This window comes from Chrysemys picta, chromosome 9 (genome assembly GCF_011386835.1).
Source record: "Chrysemys picta bellii isolate R12L10 chromosome 9, ASM1138683v2, whole genome shotgun sequence".
Lineage (NCBI taxonomy): Eukaryota > Metazoa > Chordata > Testudines > Emydidae > Chrysemys > Chrysemys picta.
The window spans coordinates 61,133,622-61,148,366 of NC_088799.1; the positions used below are offsets into that span (position 1 = coordinate 61,133,622).

At 56.5% G+C, this 14,745-nt stretch overlaps 1 protein-coding gene across 7 annotated transcripts in view; it reads left to right on the forward strand.

Moving 5' to 3' along the window:
- NHSL2 (NHS like 2) overlaps window positions 1-14,745 on the forward strand; it is a 173,944-nt gene that overhangs the window by 50,477 nt on the left and 108,722 nt on the right. The window contains exon 1 of one of the 7 annotated variants that reach the window (XM_024111681.3): window positions 8,951-9,199. The exons of 5 other annotated variants lie outside the window; for them this stretch is intronic. The gene's annotated coding sequence lies outside the window, so the exon portion shown is untranslated. Of the gene's footprint in view, window positions 1-8,950; window positions 9,200-14,745 lie in introns of those variants that run through there. One more of the 7 variants, XM_065557211.1, reaches the window with a different exon arrangement.

Consider the following 14,745-nt stretch of genomic DNA (forward strand, 5'->3'; position numbering starts at 1 on the left):
GCTTCATGTGGACGTCAGGCACCCGCTGGCAACCAGGTGGTGCAGCCTGGTGGTCAGTGTGCAGTGGGAGGGGAGATGCCATCATTGCCTCATGAAATCTAGGGATGGAGTAAGGGCAGCATGCACTGAAACCGGCACTGCTCACGTACTTGGGTTGTATGTTTTATAAGGGTGGGCAACACTGTGCAGACTGCGCTGTTTCCTAAGCCTCCCGTGTCCCCAGATCCCCGCACTGCTAATGAGGTGTGTGGATGTGCCATGTGCCACTACCATCGTCCATGGCTGGGCTGGGCTGGGACACGCACTGCATGGAATTTGCAGCCCATTCCATCCAGGTCATTATAGCTTGGACGGGCAGGACAGTAAACACAACAATACTGTGCAAGGAAATTGCTCCTTTCCTGTTTACATGGGGCTCTTGGCTAGATGGATGCAGCCTCGGCAGCTGCTGCTGTGCTGAAAGGAGGCAATGTGCTGGGGAAAAGTGCCGGACAGCTGGAGGCCTCTGGTCATCCCCAGCAGAGCAGAGTTCATGTAGCAGCATGCCAGCCCTGACTGGCAGGGATACGGGTAGGGGGAGAAGGCAGGATGGTCTCCTGGGTCTGTTCAGGCCTTGCTGGCCAGTGAGACTGCCACTGCAATCATGTGCAGAGGCTTTTTCTCCACCAGCAGGGCAGCCTTGTGGGGCTGTTTGAACACATCTGAGGGGCACTCAAACGGGTTTTCAGGCTAGTGAGCATGGGCTCAAACTGTGCGAGGCGGGTGTTCAACAAACATGCTCCAGTCTCTGTCCCCACCCAGCTGCTGTAAGGCAGCTTGGGCCCATCTCCACGGCCAGGCCAGCCTGGGTTGGAGCCTTCTTTGCCAGCACAGATTTTAAAGCTGTGCTTCAGGCAGGTGTGAAAGTGCAGGTGGGGCTGTAAATGGGGCCTGAGCCCTGTGGTGGCAGAAGCAGGTTTGCTCACCCTTTCCCAGGCTAGACTAGACTGTGACAAGAAATGCATGGGAGATCACAGCTTTCAGCCACTGCTGCCCAGTGTCGATTCACTGTGGTGTCCTCGGGCCTGATTCTCCTGCTCCATCTTACCCCTTGTGTTGTCACTTCCACCAGTGCAGAGTGGGTGTGAACTGTAACCTCCAGGGTGAGTGGAGAATTCTGCTGCAATTTGCCCTTCCCTGTGCCCTGCATACAGCACTGCATGCAACCCACAGGGGAGAGCCAGTCTGCTAGAACCTGAAGGCTGAGTAGCCTGTGCCCAATCCCAGACACAGCCAGCCCGGCAGGACGCCCTGTGAAATAAGGCCACTTCTGCTCTCAATGTTGTCCTGTTTTCAGATACCATTGTCACAATTCTGGAGTTCTTCAGGAGCCCTGTATCCGCTGGTGTAGACAGGTTGTTGCTTTGGGGGGATGATGTGTGGTGCCATTATAAAAGAAAGTCCTTTCTCCACAAGCTATTACAGTGGAGTGATCCGGAGCAGATCTCAAGACCTGATCTCAAATGCTCTGTCAGGACATAGGAATGCTGTGGGGAGCAGGGGGTAGGGGAGATCGAAAGGGGCTCAAAGGTGTTTTTAAACTCTGTAAGCTGCCAGCTGCCTATCACCTTGGTCAGGCAACACAAGTGTAATGAACCAATGTGCAGAGACCACAGACATAATTACCAGATTAGCCACCGATGCACATCCACCCACCCCTCTACTGGGAGCCGGCACTCAAATGCTGATCCTTCACTTGCCAAAGCACAGGCCACTAACACGCAAATTAGAGATTAGCACTGCCCTGAGCTGAGAGCAAAAGCAGAACCCCAGACCTTTCAGTGGGCCGAGCGACATCACTCATGCAGACGTCCAGAGCTACTGTGCACCCCAGGCTGGTTTTTCTTCCCAAGCAGGACTAAGATGCTCTGAGTCTATACAAGGACTGCTCTTCATGTGTGTGCATGCACACAGGTGTACAGCATGGAATGTGCATATGGCTGTGTGCACATGTGCATGGGAATGTGCGTGTATTCCCCTGCGTGCACTCATACAATAAACTTGCATGCAGCTGTCATGTTGCAGGTGCAGGAGCACTGCAGTGTTAAAGCTCCTGGGAAGTAGAAGGGTGTCTCTCTCCCACCCACAAACTGCTGGCATTTTATTCCTACTAGTAGGGTTACCATACGTCCTCTTTTTCCCGGACATGTCCGGCTTTTCGGCAGTCAAACCCCCGTCCGGGGGGAATTGCCAAAAAGCCGAACATGTCCGGGAAAATGGCGGCTCTGTTTAAGAGCCGGGCTGCCTGAACGCTACCGGCTTCGGGCAGCCCCGTGCCTCGAGACCCTGCGCCGCCGGAGCCCGGGAGGGGAAGTACCCGGCTGGGGGCGCAGGGTCTGGAGGCGCGGGGGCTGCCCGAAGCCGGTAGCGCTCGGGCAGCCCGGCTCTTAAACAGAGCCAGGGTGGCTGGAGCCTCCAGCCGCTGGGGCTCTGTGTAACTGACCCAGTGTCAGTTACACAGAGCCAAAGAGGAGAAAAGCCTCCAGCCCCTGGGGCTCTGTGTAACTGACACAGTGTCAGTTACACAGAGCCCCAGCCGCTGGAGGCTCTGTTTAAGAACCGGGCTGCCCGAGAGCTACCGGCTTTGGGCAGCCCCCTTGCCTCCGGACCCTGCGCCCCCAGCCGGGCACTTCCCCTCCCGGGCTCCGGCGGCGCAGGGTCCGGAGGCACGGGGGCTGCCCAAAGCCGGTAGCGCTGGGGCAGCCCGGCTCTTAAACAGAGCCTAAGAGGAGCAGAGCCTCCAGCTGCGGGGGCTCTGCTCCTCTTCGGCTCTGTGTAACTTATACAGTGTAAGTTACGCAGAGCCGCCGGAGCCCCGGAGGGGAAGTGCCCGGCTGGGGGCACAGGGTCCGGAGGCATAGGGGCTGCCCAAAGCCCGAGCGCTACCGGCTTCACGGTTTGCTGGGCAGCCTCCAGACCCTGCGCCCCCGGCTGGGCACTTCCCCTCCCGGGCTCCAGCTGCGCTGGGGAAGCGCCGGCTGGGGGCGCAGGGTCTGGGGGCTGCCCGGGAAACCGTGATGCTGGTAGCACTGGGGCAGCCCTTTCCCCCTGGCTGGGAGTGGGAGGGAGGAGGGGGCGGAGTTAGGGTGGGGAAGGGGCGGAGTTGGGGCAGGGCTAGGGGTGGGGAAATGGGCGGGGCCATGGCCCGTGGAGGGTCCTCTTTTTTTATTTATGAGATATGGTAACCCTAATTCCTACAGCACCATGGGGTGCATGTCTCCCCCTGGAAGCCCAGTGCCCCCAGCAGAGGTAGCTCTGCCGTGTGCCAGGCTGCATTAGCCACTCCTGGAGGTGGTAGGTGGAAACCCCCAAGACACTCCCTGACTGCATAGATGACTCGTTGGGCAATTGTTTTTGCACTTCTCCCTTCACCCCAGAGCCCCCTGGACAGGAAGCTTTCCCAGGGCATCAGTGTGGTACCCCAAGTGCTTGAGTCTGGGCCTGATGGGTCTGAGGCGATTGTGTATCATGTCATGAGAACAGTGGCCCTGCCTGCGAGGCTCCCTTCCAAGCACAGGCTCCGAGCACATTAACCCAGCGATGTGGGGGGATGTGTGAGGGTTGGATGTGGGGTGTGTGTGGAGTGGATGTGATGGCTGTGTGGATGCAATGTATGAGTGTGTGACGCATATATGTGGAGGGTAGGTAAGTGGGCAGTGTGGGGGGAAACGTGGATATGGCGTGGTGTGGGGGGGGTGATGTGTTTGTGGATGTGGGGGAGAGGATGGTGTGGCTGAAAGGGGGGATGATGTGGGGGGAAGTTGTGGTGTGGGGGGGAGGATGTGGTGTGTGTGGTGTAGGGGGGAGGATGTGGTGTGAGTAGGGAGACCAGATGTCCCGATTTTATAGGGACAGTCCCGATTTTTGGGTCTTTTCCATATATAGGCTCCTATTACCCTCCCACCCCCTGTCCCGATTTTTCACACTTGCTGTCTGGTCACCCTAGGTGTGGGAGGAGGATGTGGTATGTGTGGTTGGTGGGAGGATGTGGTGTGGTGGTGGGGAGGACGTGGTGTGTGTGGTGAGGTGGGGAGGATGAGGGGTATGTGTATGTGGGGGGAGGGTCTGGGGTGGTTGGGGAGGATGTGTGTGTGTGGTGGGGGAGGATATGGGGTTGTGGGGGAGGATGTGGGGTATGTGTATGTGTGGGGGAGGGTGTGGTGGGTGGGGGAGGATGTAGTGTGTGGGGGGGGGAGTGTATTTGGAGGGAAGGGGGGATGTGGCATCTGGCTGATCTCCTGGTGTCTGACTCTGGTCTGTGTGGTGATGGCAGCTGGCTGGCGTGTGACCCTGGAGGGCGTCTCTGTTCCATGTCAGCCGTAGCTTTTGTATTGTCCTGTTTGCAGCCCCAGGGTAGGCGGGTAACATGCCACTCCCTGCGGTGGGGCTGTGCGACACCAGGGTAGCCCCCCAAACTCATTGCCTGGCAGCGTTGGTAAGGGCATGCTACAGGGCAGAACTCAGCCTTGCTTTCAAGGGCAGGGCCCCGATCCAGTAGCACCAGCGCCTGTGGGGCTGCTGCTATGCACAGAGCAGAGCAGACACGGAACCGCATCCCCAGAGCTCCTGCGCGTGCATGCCTGTGCCCAGTTCTGATGTCCTTGGAGCCAGCTCTTCCAGGGCCCCCCAGGGAACTCGTGTAGGCAGGGCATGGTCACCATGCAGGGATACTCAGAGGCCTCCAAAGTGCCAGCCACAGAGTGCATCTGCTTGGAGAGAGCCCCACTGCCCCAGGACAGCTGCTGGGGGCTCTGAGACTGTGGGTTGGGGGACAGGACTCTGAGGGGGTCACTCTGTGGTCAAATCCACACTGATGCTGGGCTGCAACCTGGCCATTCCCTTGAGCCCGAGCGGCTTAGGCACGGCCACTCCCCAAGGCGAACACAGTGGCCCGGCCCAAGTTGAACAGAGAGAGAATCCACAATCCATTCCACACCCAAGCACTTCTCTGCAGGAAGGATTTTGGCACTGCAATAATGAGGGGGAATGGGGAGGCTGTGGGTCTAGATTGAGGGGCAACGGCAGAGCTGGGGGAGGAACCCAGCATTAGACTAGCAGGGGACTGCGGGTCGGGGTTGAGGGGCAGCGGCAGACCTGGGGCAGGCGGGGAGCTATAGATCAGGACTGCAGCAGGGCATTGATGGAACAATAGGGGATCCCAGGAATGGGGGACCTGCAGTCAAAATGAGCAGCACTGCAGCTGTGAGTAGGGCCCCAGGATGGGAGCAGCAGGGGGAAGGCACATCGCCCTGGCAGAGCTGGGGGGGATACCAGGGAGCAGCCTGTCCATCTCCTGCCAGCCCTTACCAGGCAGTGATCAAAGCAGCCAGCCCCTCCTGCTCCTGGTCACTGAAACACCGCAGAACAAGGGCCAGGAATGATGATACAGGGGCAGGTTCATCTCTCCCATTGTGCCCTGGGGAGCTGCACTGAGTCAGCTGGAGTGTTGGGCTCCTCTGCAAGTGGCTCACGTGTGACCAGCCCCTGCTAGCATGGATGGGGGCCAGGCTGGCATGGAGAGGCCGCTGGTGGCTGGGCTCACTGCTGCTGCCAGGCAGTTCAATACCTTGTGAGAGCTTCGCTGGGATCTCGCCTGTCCCTCTGCCCTCAGCCTAGAGGGCTGGCTTTAGTGCAGCAGCAGGGCCAGGACCAGGCTGGGCTCTGTGCAGCCCCGTCTCTGGCCTCCCACAGTGCGTGGCCCCTGCTGCTCAGAGGAAGGCTCTAGAGCAGGGGTCTCAAACTCAAATGACCATGAGGGCCACATGAGGACTAGTACATTGGCCCAAGGGCCACAGAACTGACACTTCCCCCCACCGCCGCCCTCGGCCCCGCCCCCACTCCACCCCTTCCACGAGGCCCCCCACCGCCCTGCCTCTTCCCACCTGTTCCTCACCCCCATTCCAACCCCTTCCCCGAAATCCCCACCCCAACTCTGCCCCCTTCCTGCCCCCAGGGGGTGCAGGAGGGGTGTGGTGGGGGCTCAGGGCAGGGTGTGGGTGTGGGGTGCAGGAAGGGTGAGGGGTACAGCAAGGGGTCAGGGTGCAGGGTGCAGCAGGGGGCTCAGGGCAGGGGGTTGGGATGCAAGGGGGTGCAGGGTGCGGCAGGGGGTCAGGGTACAGGAGGGGTGCGGCATGGGGCTCAAAGCAGTGGGTTGGGATGCAGGAGGAGTGCAGGGTGAGGCAAGGGGTCGGGGTGCAGGGTGTGGCAGGGGGCTCAGGGCAGGGAGCAGGACAGGCTATCTGCCTGTCTGCCCTGCCCCCGCAAGAGGCTGGAACGTGGGGAAGGAGGGGCGGAGGGGCTGTGCCTTTCTGTTGCTTGAGACACTGCCTCCAGCAGCTCCCATTGGCCGCGGTTCCCCGTTCCCGGCCAATGGGAGCTGCTGGGGGCGCTGCCTAAAGTAACAGCCTCTTCCCGGAGCTGCGCAGCGCAGGCAGGGAGCCTGCCCTGCTCCTGGTGCTCGTCCGGCCACTCTGGCAAACACTGGGGGGCTGCGAGGGGCTTGCGGGCCACAGAAAATCATCCCGCGTCCCGCGTGTTTGAGACCCCTGCTCTAGAGGCCATCGGGTCAGTTCTGGAATTACCTGCCCTGGAGAGTGTCCTCCTGTCCCCTCCCCCAAGTGTGGGACAAGGGGCTGTGTTCCCTGGGTGGGGCCTGGGACCAAAAGCCAGGGTCCTGCCTGCTCCTCCCCCCATGCCAGCAGGGGCTGGGGCTGTGTCTGAGCTTTGGAAGCTGCCCCCACTCAGTGCCCAGGACAGGAACGGCAGTGCTGGCCTGGCTGAGCTGTGGTTCTCAGGCCTGGCCCTTGTGGGAGGCATCCACATGGCTATAAGCCCACACTCACTGACTGGCCCCCTGGCCTGCAGCATTGGCCCAGGGAGGGGCCTAGGTGTGAATGGGCCATGGAGCCTGAGCTGGCCTCGTCCCTCGGTGGCCAAGTCGCTGCCCTGTGCCACAGAGAGAAGCCGTCAGCAGCACTGAACTGGCTGATCAAGGGGAAGGGGGACATCCACTTCCCTGCCCCCGGGGTCTCTTGCAGGAAGGGCTGGGCCCTGTCAGCCCCCTGCCCTGGGCTGCGTGGGTGAGGGTGTGGACCATGGCTGACTGCCGCTGGCCTACTGGCTCCTGCTGAGGCCGGGTGCTCTGTGTTGGGGGGAGGCAGGTGCAGGGGGCTGTAATGACAGACTCAGTGGCGCTGGCTCTTCCCCCTATGGCATCCCCAGCCACAGATGCCAGTGGGAACCACCTGAGTGTGGGAAGCAGGGCTAACAGGGGGAGAGAGGATGCTGCAGTTTGGCGTGAGCCACATGGGGGTGTGTTGCAGGATGCTAGCTCAGCCTCCTGGCTGGATATGGAGCCCGGCATCAGGCCCTGGCAGGGAGAGGTTTTGGCTGGGGCAAAAGTCCCCTCTCTGGTCCTGTTACTGGGTCATGTTTCCTGGGATGCTAGGCCAAACCCTCAGCAGGGCACTGGGCTTGCGGGCTTGCTCGGGTCTCCCCCCCAGATGGAGGTCAGGGCTGGATGAGCATGCAGCTCTCACGGAAATGCTGCCTCTGGGCTCCAGTCACAAGAGCTGGGCAAAGTCCCAAGTAAATAACTGGATCCTGCTGCCTGATCCCGTTTTATTAAAGGCGATGGGGGAGGGACACTTCATGCTCCCAGGGGGAGGGTGCAGTATGACACTCCTCAAGCTGGCATGGTATTGCCCTGCATGGACTGGTCTGTGCAATCTCTGGCAACCTTCCACTTGCCCTCATCCCCTCCCCTCCTCTCTCTCCTGAGCACAGGCCTGCTCAACCTCATGAGACATTGCCAAGGGCACAACATTCAACTATTCACACATTTTTTCCATTTCACTAGTATCTCTGCAGGATGTTAAACAGAAGCTGCTAAAGTCAGACACTTGTATATCAGCAGGTTTAAAAAACTTGAATCCAAGGGTTTTAAAAGAGCTGCCCAAGGTGCTTGCCAGACCATTGATGTTGATTTTCAATAAGTCTTGGAGCACTGGGGAAGTTTCAGAAGACTGGAAGAAAACAAATGTTGTGCTGGTATTTATAATGGATAAATAGGATGACTGGGGTTATTATTGGCCTGTCAGCTGGAAGTTGAAACTAGACAAATTTAGTCTAGAAATAAGCAGTACATTTGTAACAGTGAGAGTAATTAACCATTGGAACAACTTACCAAGGTTCATAGTGGATTCTCCATCACTGACAATGTTTTAAATTAAGTTTGGATTTTTTTTCTAAAATACCTGCTGTAGGGATTATTTTGGGGCAGGTCTCTGTGTTATCCAGGAGGTCAGACTGGATGATCACAGTGGGCCTTTTTGGTCTTAGAATCTATTGGAATAGTATCAAAAGGCTGATAACAAGGACTCCAAGCTGCTCTCCCTCTTTGGCTTTAGACATTTTGGCCCTACTAGGCCCTGAGCACACTTGCTATAAAATCCATGGAAAAGGTCCCAGATACCTCACTGGGAGCAGCCTGGGGTCCATGGCCAAAGCATTTCCCCAGTCGAGCTTGTCCAAGAAAATTCAGGCATATTTTCTGCATGCGGCCAGTGCAGAAATACATTCCTGAGTTCCGAGCGGCACCCTCCAGGGACGTGCTCACCAGCAGCAGGCACCATTGAAGCTGGTGACCGGCAAAGGGTAAACATCTCTGTGCTGGCTGCTCCCTGCAGCAACGTCCATTTCACCTCAGCAGATCCCCTTCTGGCTCTGGGCGTGGCTCATAGTGCTCGTATGGCCCGTGCAGGCCTGTTGCACGGTGCATGGAGTGGGCCGTCATGACAGAGCATGGCCCGACGCTATCTCTGGCGGTATGTGTCTGTGCTGGCGGAAATGCAGAGGCTATATCTTTAAGAAGGGCCCGGGCTAGGGGGTGGGGGAATCAATTTCATGCAGTTTCCCTTAAAGCAAATCTGGATTGAGTTTAGGAAGTGAGCAGAGGGGATAGAGGCGCTCTGGCCGCTCCCCCGCCCTGCGCTCAGGCATGGTGAGCAGCAGCCTGCTGCTTCTTTGCATAGCCTCGGTACATGGCCCGGGGTCAGATGGTAGGTTACATGAACCAGCTGGGCACAGGACAGCCTCTTCCCCCTGCTGCCACTTGCTGCCTGTGCCGGGTTCCTGGAGGGGAAGGAGCTCCAGAAGCTGGGTACGTACAAGTTTTCTCCTCCTCCCCTGCCTTCTGAGACTTGGTCTGCCAGATCTGTGAAAGGATTCCGGCCATGACAGAGCGGCCGGCATGGGCATAGGGCAGAACTGCTGTGCCTCACACCTATGGGCACAGGGGTGAGACCTGTCAGCCAGTCACCCTTACAGAGGGGAGGGGGCACCACGCCCTGGCTTTGTGGCTCCATGGTGGGGTCTGGGTGCATGTGGAGCCGCTTACTCTGGTTTCTTGCATGTTTCCTGTGTGCTTCTCACAGAACTAGCATGTGTGAGAGAGCTGAGTACTCGTGAGTGGGGATGGAGGCTGGCGTTGAGGGGCTGTGCGGGACTCCGGTAGTGTTGGGGCTCACGTAGGGTGCAGTGGGGACTAGTGAGGGGAATTTGAGGACCTGTTGTAAAGCGCTGGGTTGGAGAGGAATAGCTGGTTGTCAGGATTGTGGACGTGGGAGGATTCTTACCTAGCTGCTGTGGCGGCTGGAATCTCCATACAACAGAGGCTCCCAGGCTGGGCTGGGCTGCACAGGGACCTAAGTGAGATGGAGCTTGGGAGTGATCATAGAGGGGTCAGGTCTGTCATGTAAACTCAGCTGCTGCTGCTCAGGGCGAGCTGTGCGGCAACATGCACACACCTCGTGCCAGAGATCAGCTCCACCACCACATGTGTCACGGGGAGCACCCTGCGCCGCATGTTCCTGTTTCAGGAACAATCCTGCTGCACGCTCTCCACTGCCACGGGCAGCGGCATCAGCCCGTTGCACTGGTGTGATCCCCAGGGGGGGAAGGGACTTGCCTTAGGTCACACAGCATGTCACTGGCAAAGATGGGAACAGAACCCAGGAGTCCTGACTCCCAGGTCTATGGTCTAACCAGTAGAGCCAACTTCTGTGATGGGAGGTGGGAGATCCTCTGCATTCCCATGGCACTTTCAGTGTAACATCCCCTGGCACCCTCAGGCCTGTAATGGGTTTGTGCCATGCTGCTTTGCAGATCCTAGTCTGTAATAGGCGACTCTCATGAATTCTCTGCAAGACTGGCTCAATCTGGGCTCCCCCATCCCCATGCCCTGTCCTAGCTGGGGATCCTTTTCTGACCCATCCCTGGGAGGGGACATGAAGCCCCTCAGTACACTTGCTGGCATTGCTGCCTCCCCTCCCCGTGGCTTCAGCGAGCATGAGGCTAGCTCCTGGCACGCATCCTCCATTTCCAGATGCTCATCACGGGGGTCTTTCAGCAGTGCTGGACTTCCACCAAGAATGCAGCACATTCCTGCATTTCTCACTCGCTGCAGAGGGGCCCTGTGTGAGTCCTGGGGACCTGCATGCTGGGAATCCAGGGGGCTCAGGCACTAACACCAGCCCCAGAACTGGCATGCATCTGGCCTGCCCTGGCACCTGCAGCAGGACCGGCTTGGCCGTGGGTACTGGCCTCCTGGTGCATGGTCTGCGGGTCAGGGCTGAGGCTCGTTGGCAGGGGACACTGTGAGGAAGCTGGTGGACAGAGGGCCCAACTCTTGGTGGTTGGGAGTGGCTCCCAGCCCTGGTGCTGGAGTCCCAGTTGCTCTCTTGCAATCCCCCAGGCTGGTGGAATCAGGCTGTGTTTCCTGTTGTTCAGACGCTGGATGCAGGTGACCTGCATGGGTGCTGTCTTGCAGGGGGTCACAGGGTGAGGTACTGCATTCCTCACATCCCAATGGCCATCCAAGGTGTGCCCCTCCCCAGATGGGGAAGGTACAGCTGCACCCAGTCAGCAGCTCAGGGGATCTATGCACTACCCCACCAGAGAGAAGCTTATCAAGGGGGCGTGTAGAGTAGGTCTCAGTGCAGGGAGGGGGCCGCATTATCACAGCTTTATGCCTAAGGGGCTGAGTGCCTCCATCCCCCAATGGGGGTTGTGGGCAGCTGTCTCTGGGGAGTGCGTGGGTGGCTGAGTATGGCATGGCCCTGTAGCTGCGAGTCCAATGGTGATTCCTAGTGCCAGCCCTTGTCACTGGGCTGTGAAGCCTGTCACCATCATCAAAACAAGCTGGGATTCCCATTAGTGTCATGCCCTGCAACAGCTGGCGGGTCAGTGCCTCCCCCTTCCATGGTTACAGACACCGCTCACCACGCAATGGGCCCATAAACCCCAGCCTGACTGGTGATCAGATCGCGGTAAGCTGTGGGAGTTGGGGTCTGTAATTATTTTATTTGCCTCAGATTTCACAGTACATTCATTATTCCCTGGCAAGTGGCAGCTTTAGCTGAATGGTTGGATCAGATGCAGGGTTATTAGCAACCTGGCATAGTAGAGACAATTGACAGCTCTGCCTGCGCCTAGTCTTAGCTGTGCTTTATTTACATGAGTAAGGATTGTGCCTCCGGGTACACTAGTTAGGAGACAGGCTACAGGGGCTCTGGAGCCTCATGCATCATCATCAAACATGCATAGTCCACAGACCATTGTGCCAGGCAGAGCGACCACAGCTGACGGCATTGCACCAGGCATTGTGTAGTAAGGTTCCCAGCTCTGGCTCAATCCTGTGACTCTCTTCTCTGGGGTGGCCCTGCAGGCGGCCCCAGACAGAGTCAGGGCATGTGCCCTTTTGCGTGCTGATGGAGCGTTTGAGAGCACGGTGTGCTGGGTATGCAACGTCACTTTTGAATATGGTGAGCGATTGAAGGAAGGCCAGAGCTCTGCAAGACTGTAACATTTTTCACAGTCAAACCACTTTATGTTCAGGATTTGGTGCTGACAGCTCCTCTGGAGTCATGCCAAGTCTGCCTGTAAGAGGATCCACTTTCTGACTCATATAGCAATACAGGAGCCTGGCTTTGGGGTGTAAATAGATCATCAGCCAGGGTCAGGGAGGAACCCCCTCCTTGTATACTGCACATATGTGGGGCTTCGCCATACACAAGAGCAGCCGGATGATTTCAGCATGAATGACTTTTATTTTACATTAAAAGAATGTCAGTCAAGTCTGGCTGAGAGGGAGCACAGTGTGTGCGTCAACTCAGGAACAATCTGTGCTGAACTCAATGCAGTGGGGCTGCCTGTCTGCCGACAGCAGAGGCCTTAGAGATTAAAAGGCCACAAACAAAAAAATAATGAAACCAATCACAGGGTTAAATAGACATGAACTATGGGAAGCTGACAGCATCAGACACTGGCCACTGTCAGTGTGGATGACTCTGGTCTGCTCTGAGGTGAGTCTACATTTCCTTTTATCCCAAATACCCAGCGACCTAACAGCAGGGCTGTCCCTACAGACAGGTGTCAGCAGAAATGCTGAGCCTGGGGAAGTTCTCTCCACGTTACAGAAACAACTCTCTTACTGGTCCCTGTTACTGGCTCCAGCTGTGCATGCTGTCCACCTGGTCATGGGGTCTTGGATACAAGTATAAATGGCCACTCAGGGGTCTCTGAAGTGTCAGAGCCCTAATTCAACTGCAGTGAACCCCAGAGTATATGCCTGTAGGCTCTCTCAAGCAGGGGCTGGCCAGTGATACTGATCAGGGCTTCTAGGTACTATTGTAGTCATCAGCAACAGAGGGTCCTGTGGCACCTTTGAGACTAACAGAAGTACTGGGAGCATAAGCTTTCGTGGGTAAGAACCTCACTTCTTCAGATGCAAGTTACCCACGAAAGCTTATGCTCCCAGTACTTCTGTTAGTCTCAAAGGTGCCACAGGACCCTCTGTTGCTTTTTACAGATTCAGACTAACACGGCTACCCCTCTGATATTGTAGTCATCAGCATTCTTATTACTGACGATCATAAAATTCCAAAGCATTTGCCAGCTGGGTCAGTGGCTCAGTCCATATCACAGACAAGCAAAGAAAGGCAGGAGAACAGCTCATTCCTGGGAAACCGCCTCCAGATTTCTGGCCTGAAACCTGAGTTTTCCCCCATAATAAATACTCTGTCATGTGATAATTCAGTGAGGTTGTTCCTGAAATGGATGCAGCCTGTAGCCGCATGTTTGGAACACGGATATTTTCCTCCTCTTGCTAGGATCTTGTCTAGTAAAAACCAAAACAAATTGGAAACAGCTGCAGTTTGCAAACTCCTTCGGAGATGCTTAAAGCAGGACTGGTCTTGGGGCAGGGGAACAAGGGGCTGGCAGGAGAGGGCCCATGGAGGAGTGGCCTCAGAAACATGAGGTGAGATCCCATTTCAGATCACAAGTGAAGCAAGTTTGGCAGTCTCGGTCTAGTCACTAGTGGAACTGTGTCCATGTCACTAAAGCAGCATGCCATCTGGTGTGATTAGAGCTCTCTGCTCAAGAGAGGCCCTGGACTAGAATAACAGCGATTAGATGCTATCAGGAGTGAGGGGCATCAGCAGAGCTCTGGGTGCAGGGAGCCCAGGGCTGGGATAGCAGAGTGGGGCTGTGAGTTTGACAGATTGACAGAGCAAGACGGGTACCCAGAAATCACCTACTACAGGACAGGCCCAACAAGGACAATAACAGAACACCACTGGCCATCACATACAGCCCCCAGCTAAAACCTCTCCAGCGCATTATCCACGATCTACAACCTATCCTGGAAAATGATCCCTCACTCTCACAGACCTTGGGAGGCAGGCCAGTCCTCGCTTACAGACAACCCCCCAACCTGAAGCAAATACTCACCAGCAACTACACACCACACCACAGAAACACCAACCCAGGAACCTATCCCTGTAGCAAACCTCGTTGCCTACTCTGTCCCCATATCTACTCTGGCAACAGCATCAGAGGACCCAACCACATCAGCCACACCATCAAGGGCTCATTCACCTGCACATCCACTAATGTTATATATGCCATCATGTGCCAGCAATGCCCCTCTGCCATATACATTGGCCAAACCGGACAGTCCCTCCGCAAAAGAATAAATGGACACAAATCGGACATCAGGAATGGTAACATACATAAGCCAGTAAGTGAACACTTCAATCTCCCCGGTCATTCTATTACAGATTTAAAAGTCACTATCATTGAACAAAAAAACTTCAGAAACAGACTTCAAAGAGAAACAGCAGAACTAAAATTCATTTGCAAATTCAACACCATTAATCTGGGCTTGAATAGGGACTGGGAGTGGCTGGCTCAGCTTTTCCTCTCCTGGAATTGACACCTCCTCATCTATTATTGGGAGAGGACTACATCCACCCTGATTGAATTGGCCCTGTCAACACTGGTTCTCCACTTGCGAAGTAACTCCCTGCTCTCCATGTGTCAGTATATAATGCCTGCATCTGTAACTTTCACTCTATGCATCCGAAGAAGTGAGGTTTTTACTCACAAAAGCTTATGCCCAAATAAATCTGTTAGGCTTTAAGGTGCCACCAGACTCCTTGTTGTTTTCCGAGCTCATGAGACACCCAGCGTCAACCAGAGCGCTCCAGCTCCTCAGACACCTGGCGTCAACCAGAACAGCCCCAGCTCCTCAGGCACCCGGCATAAACCAGAGTGCCCCTAGCTCCTGAGAACCTGGCATCAACCAGAGCGGCCCCAGCTCCTCAGACACCCGGCATCAATGAGAGCACTCCTGAGACACCCTGT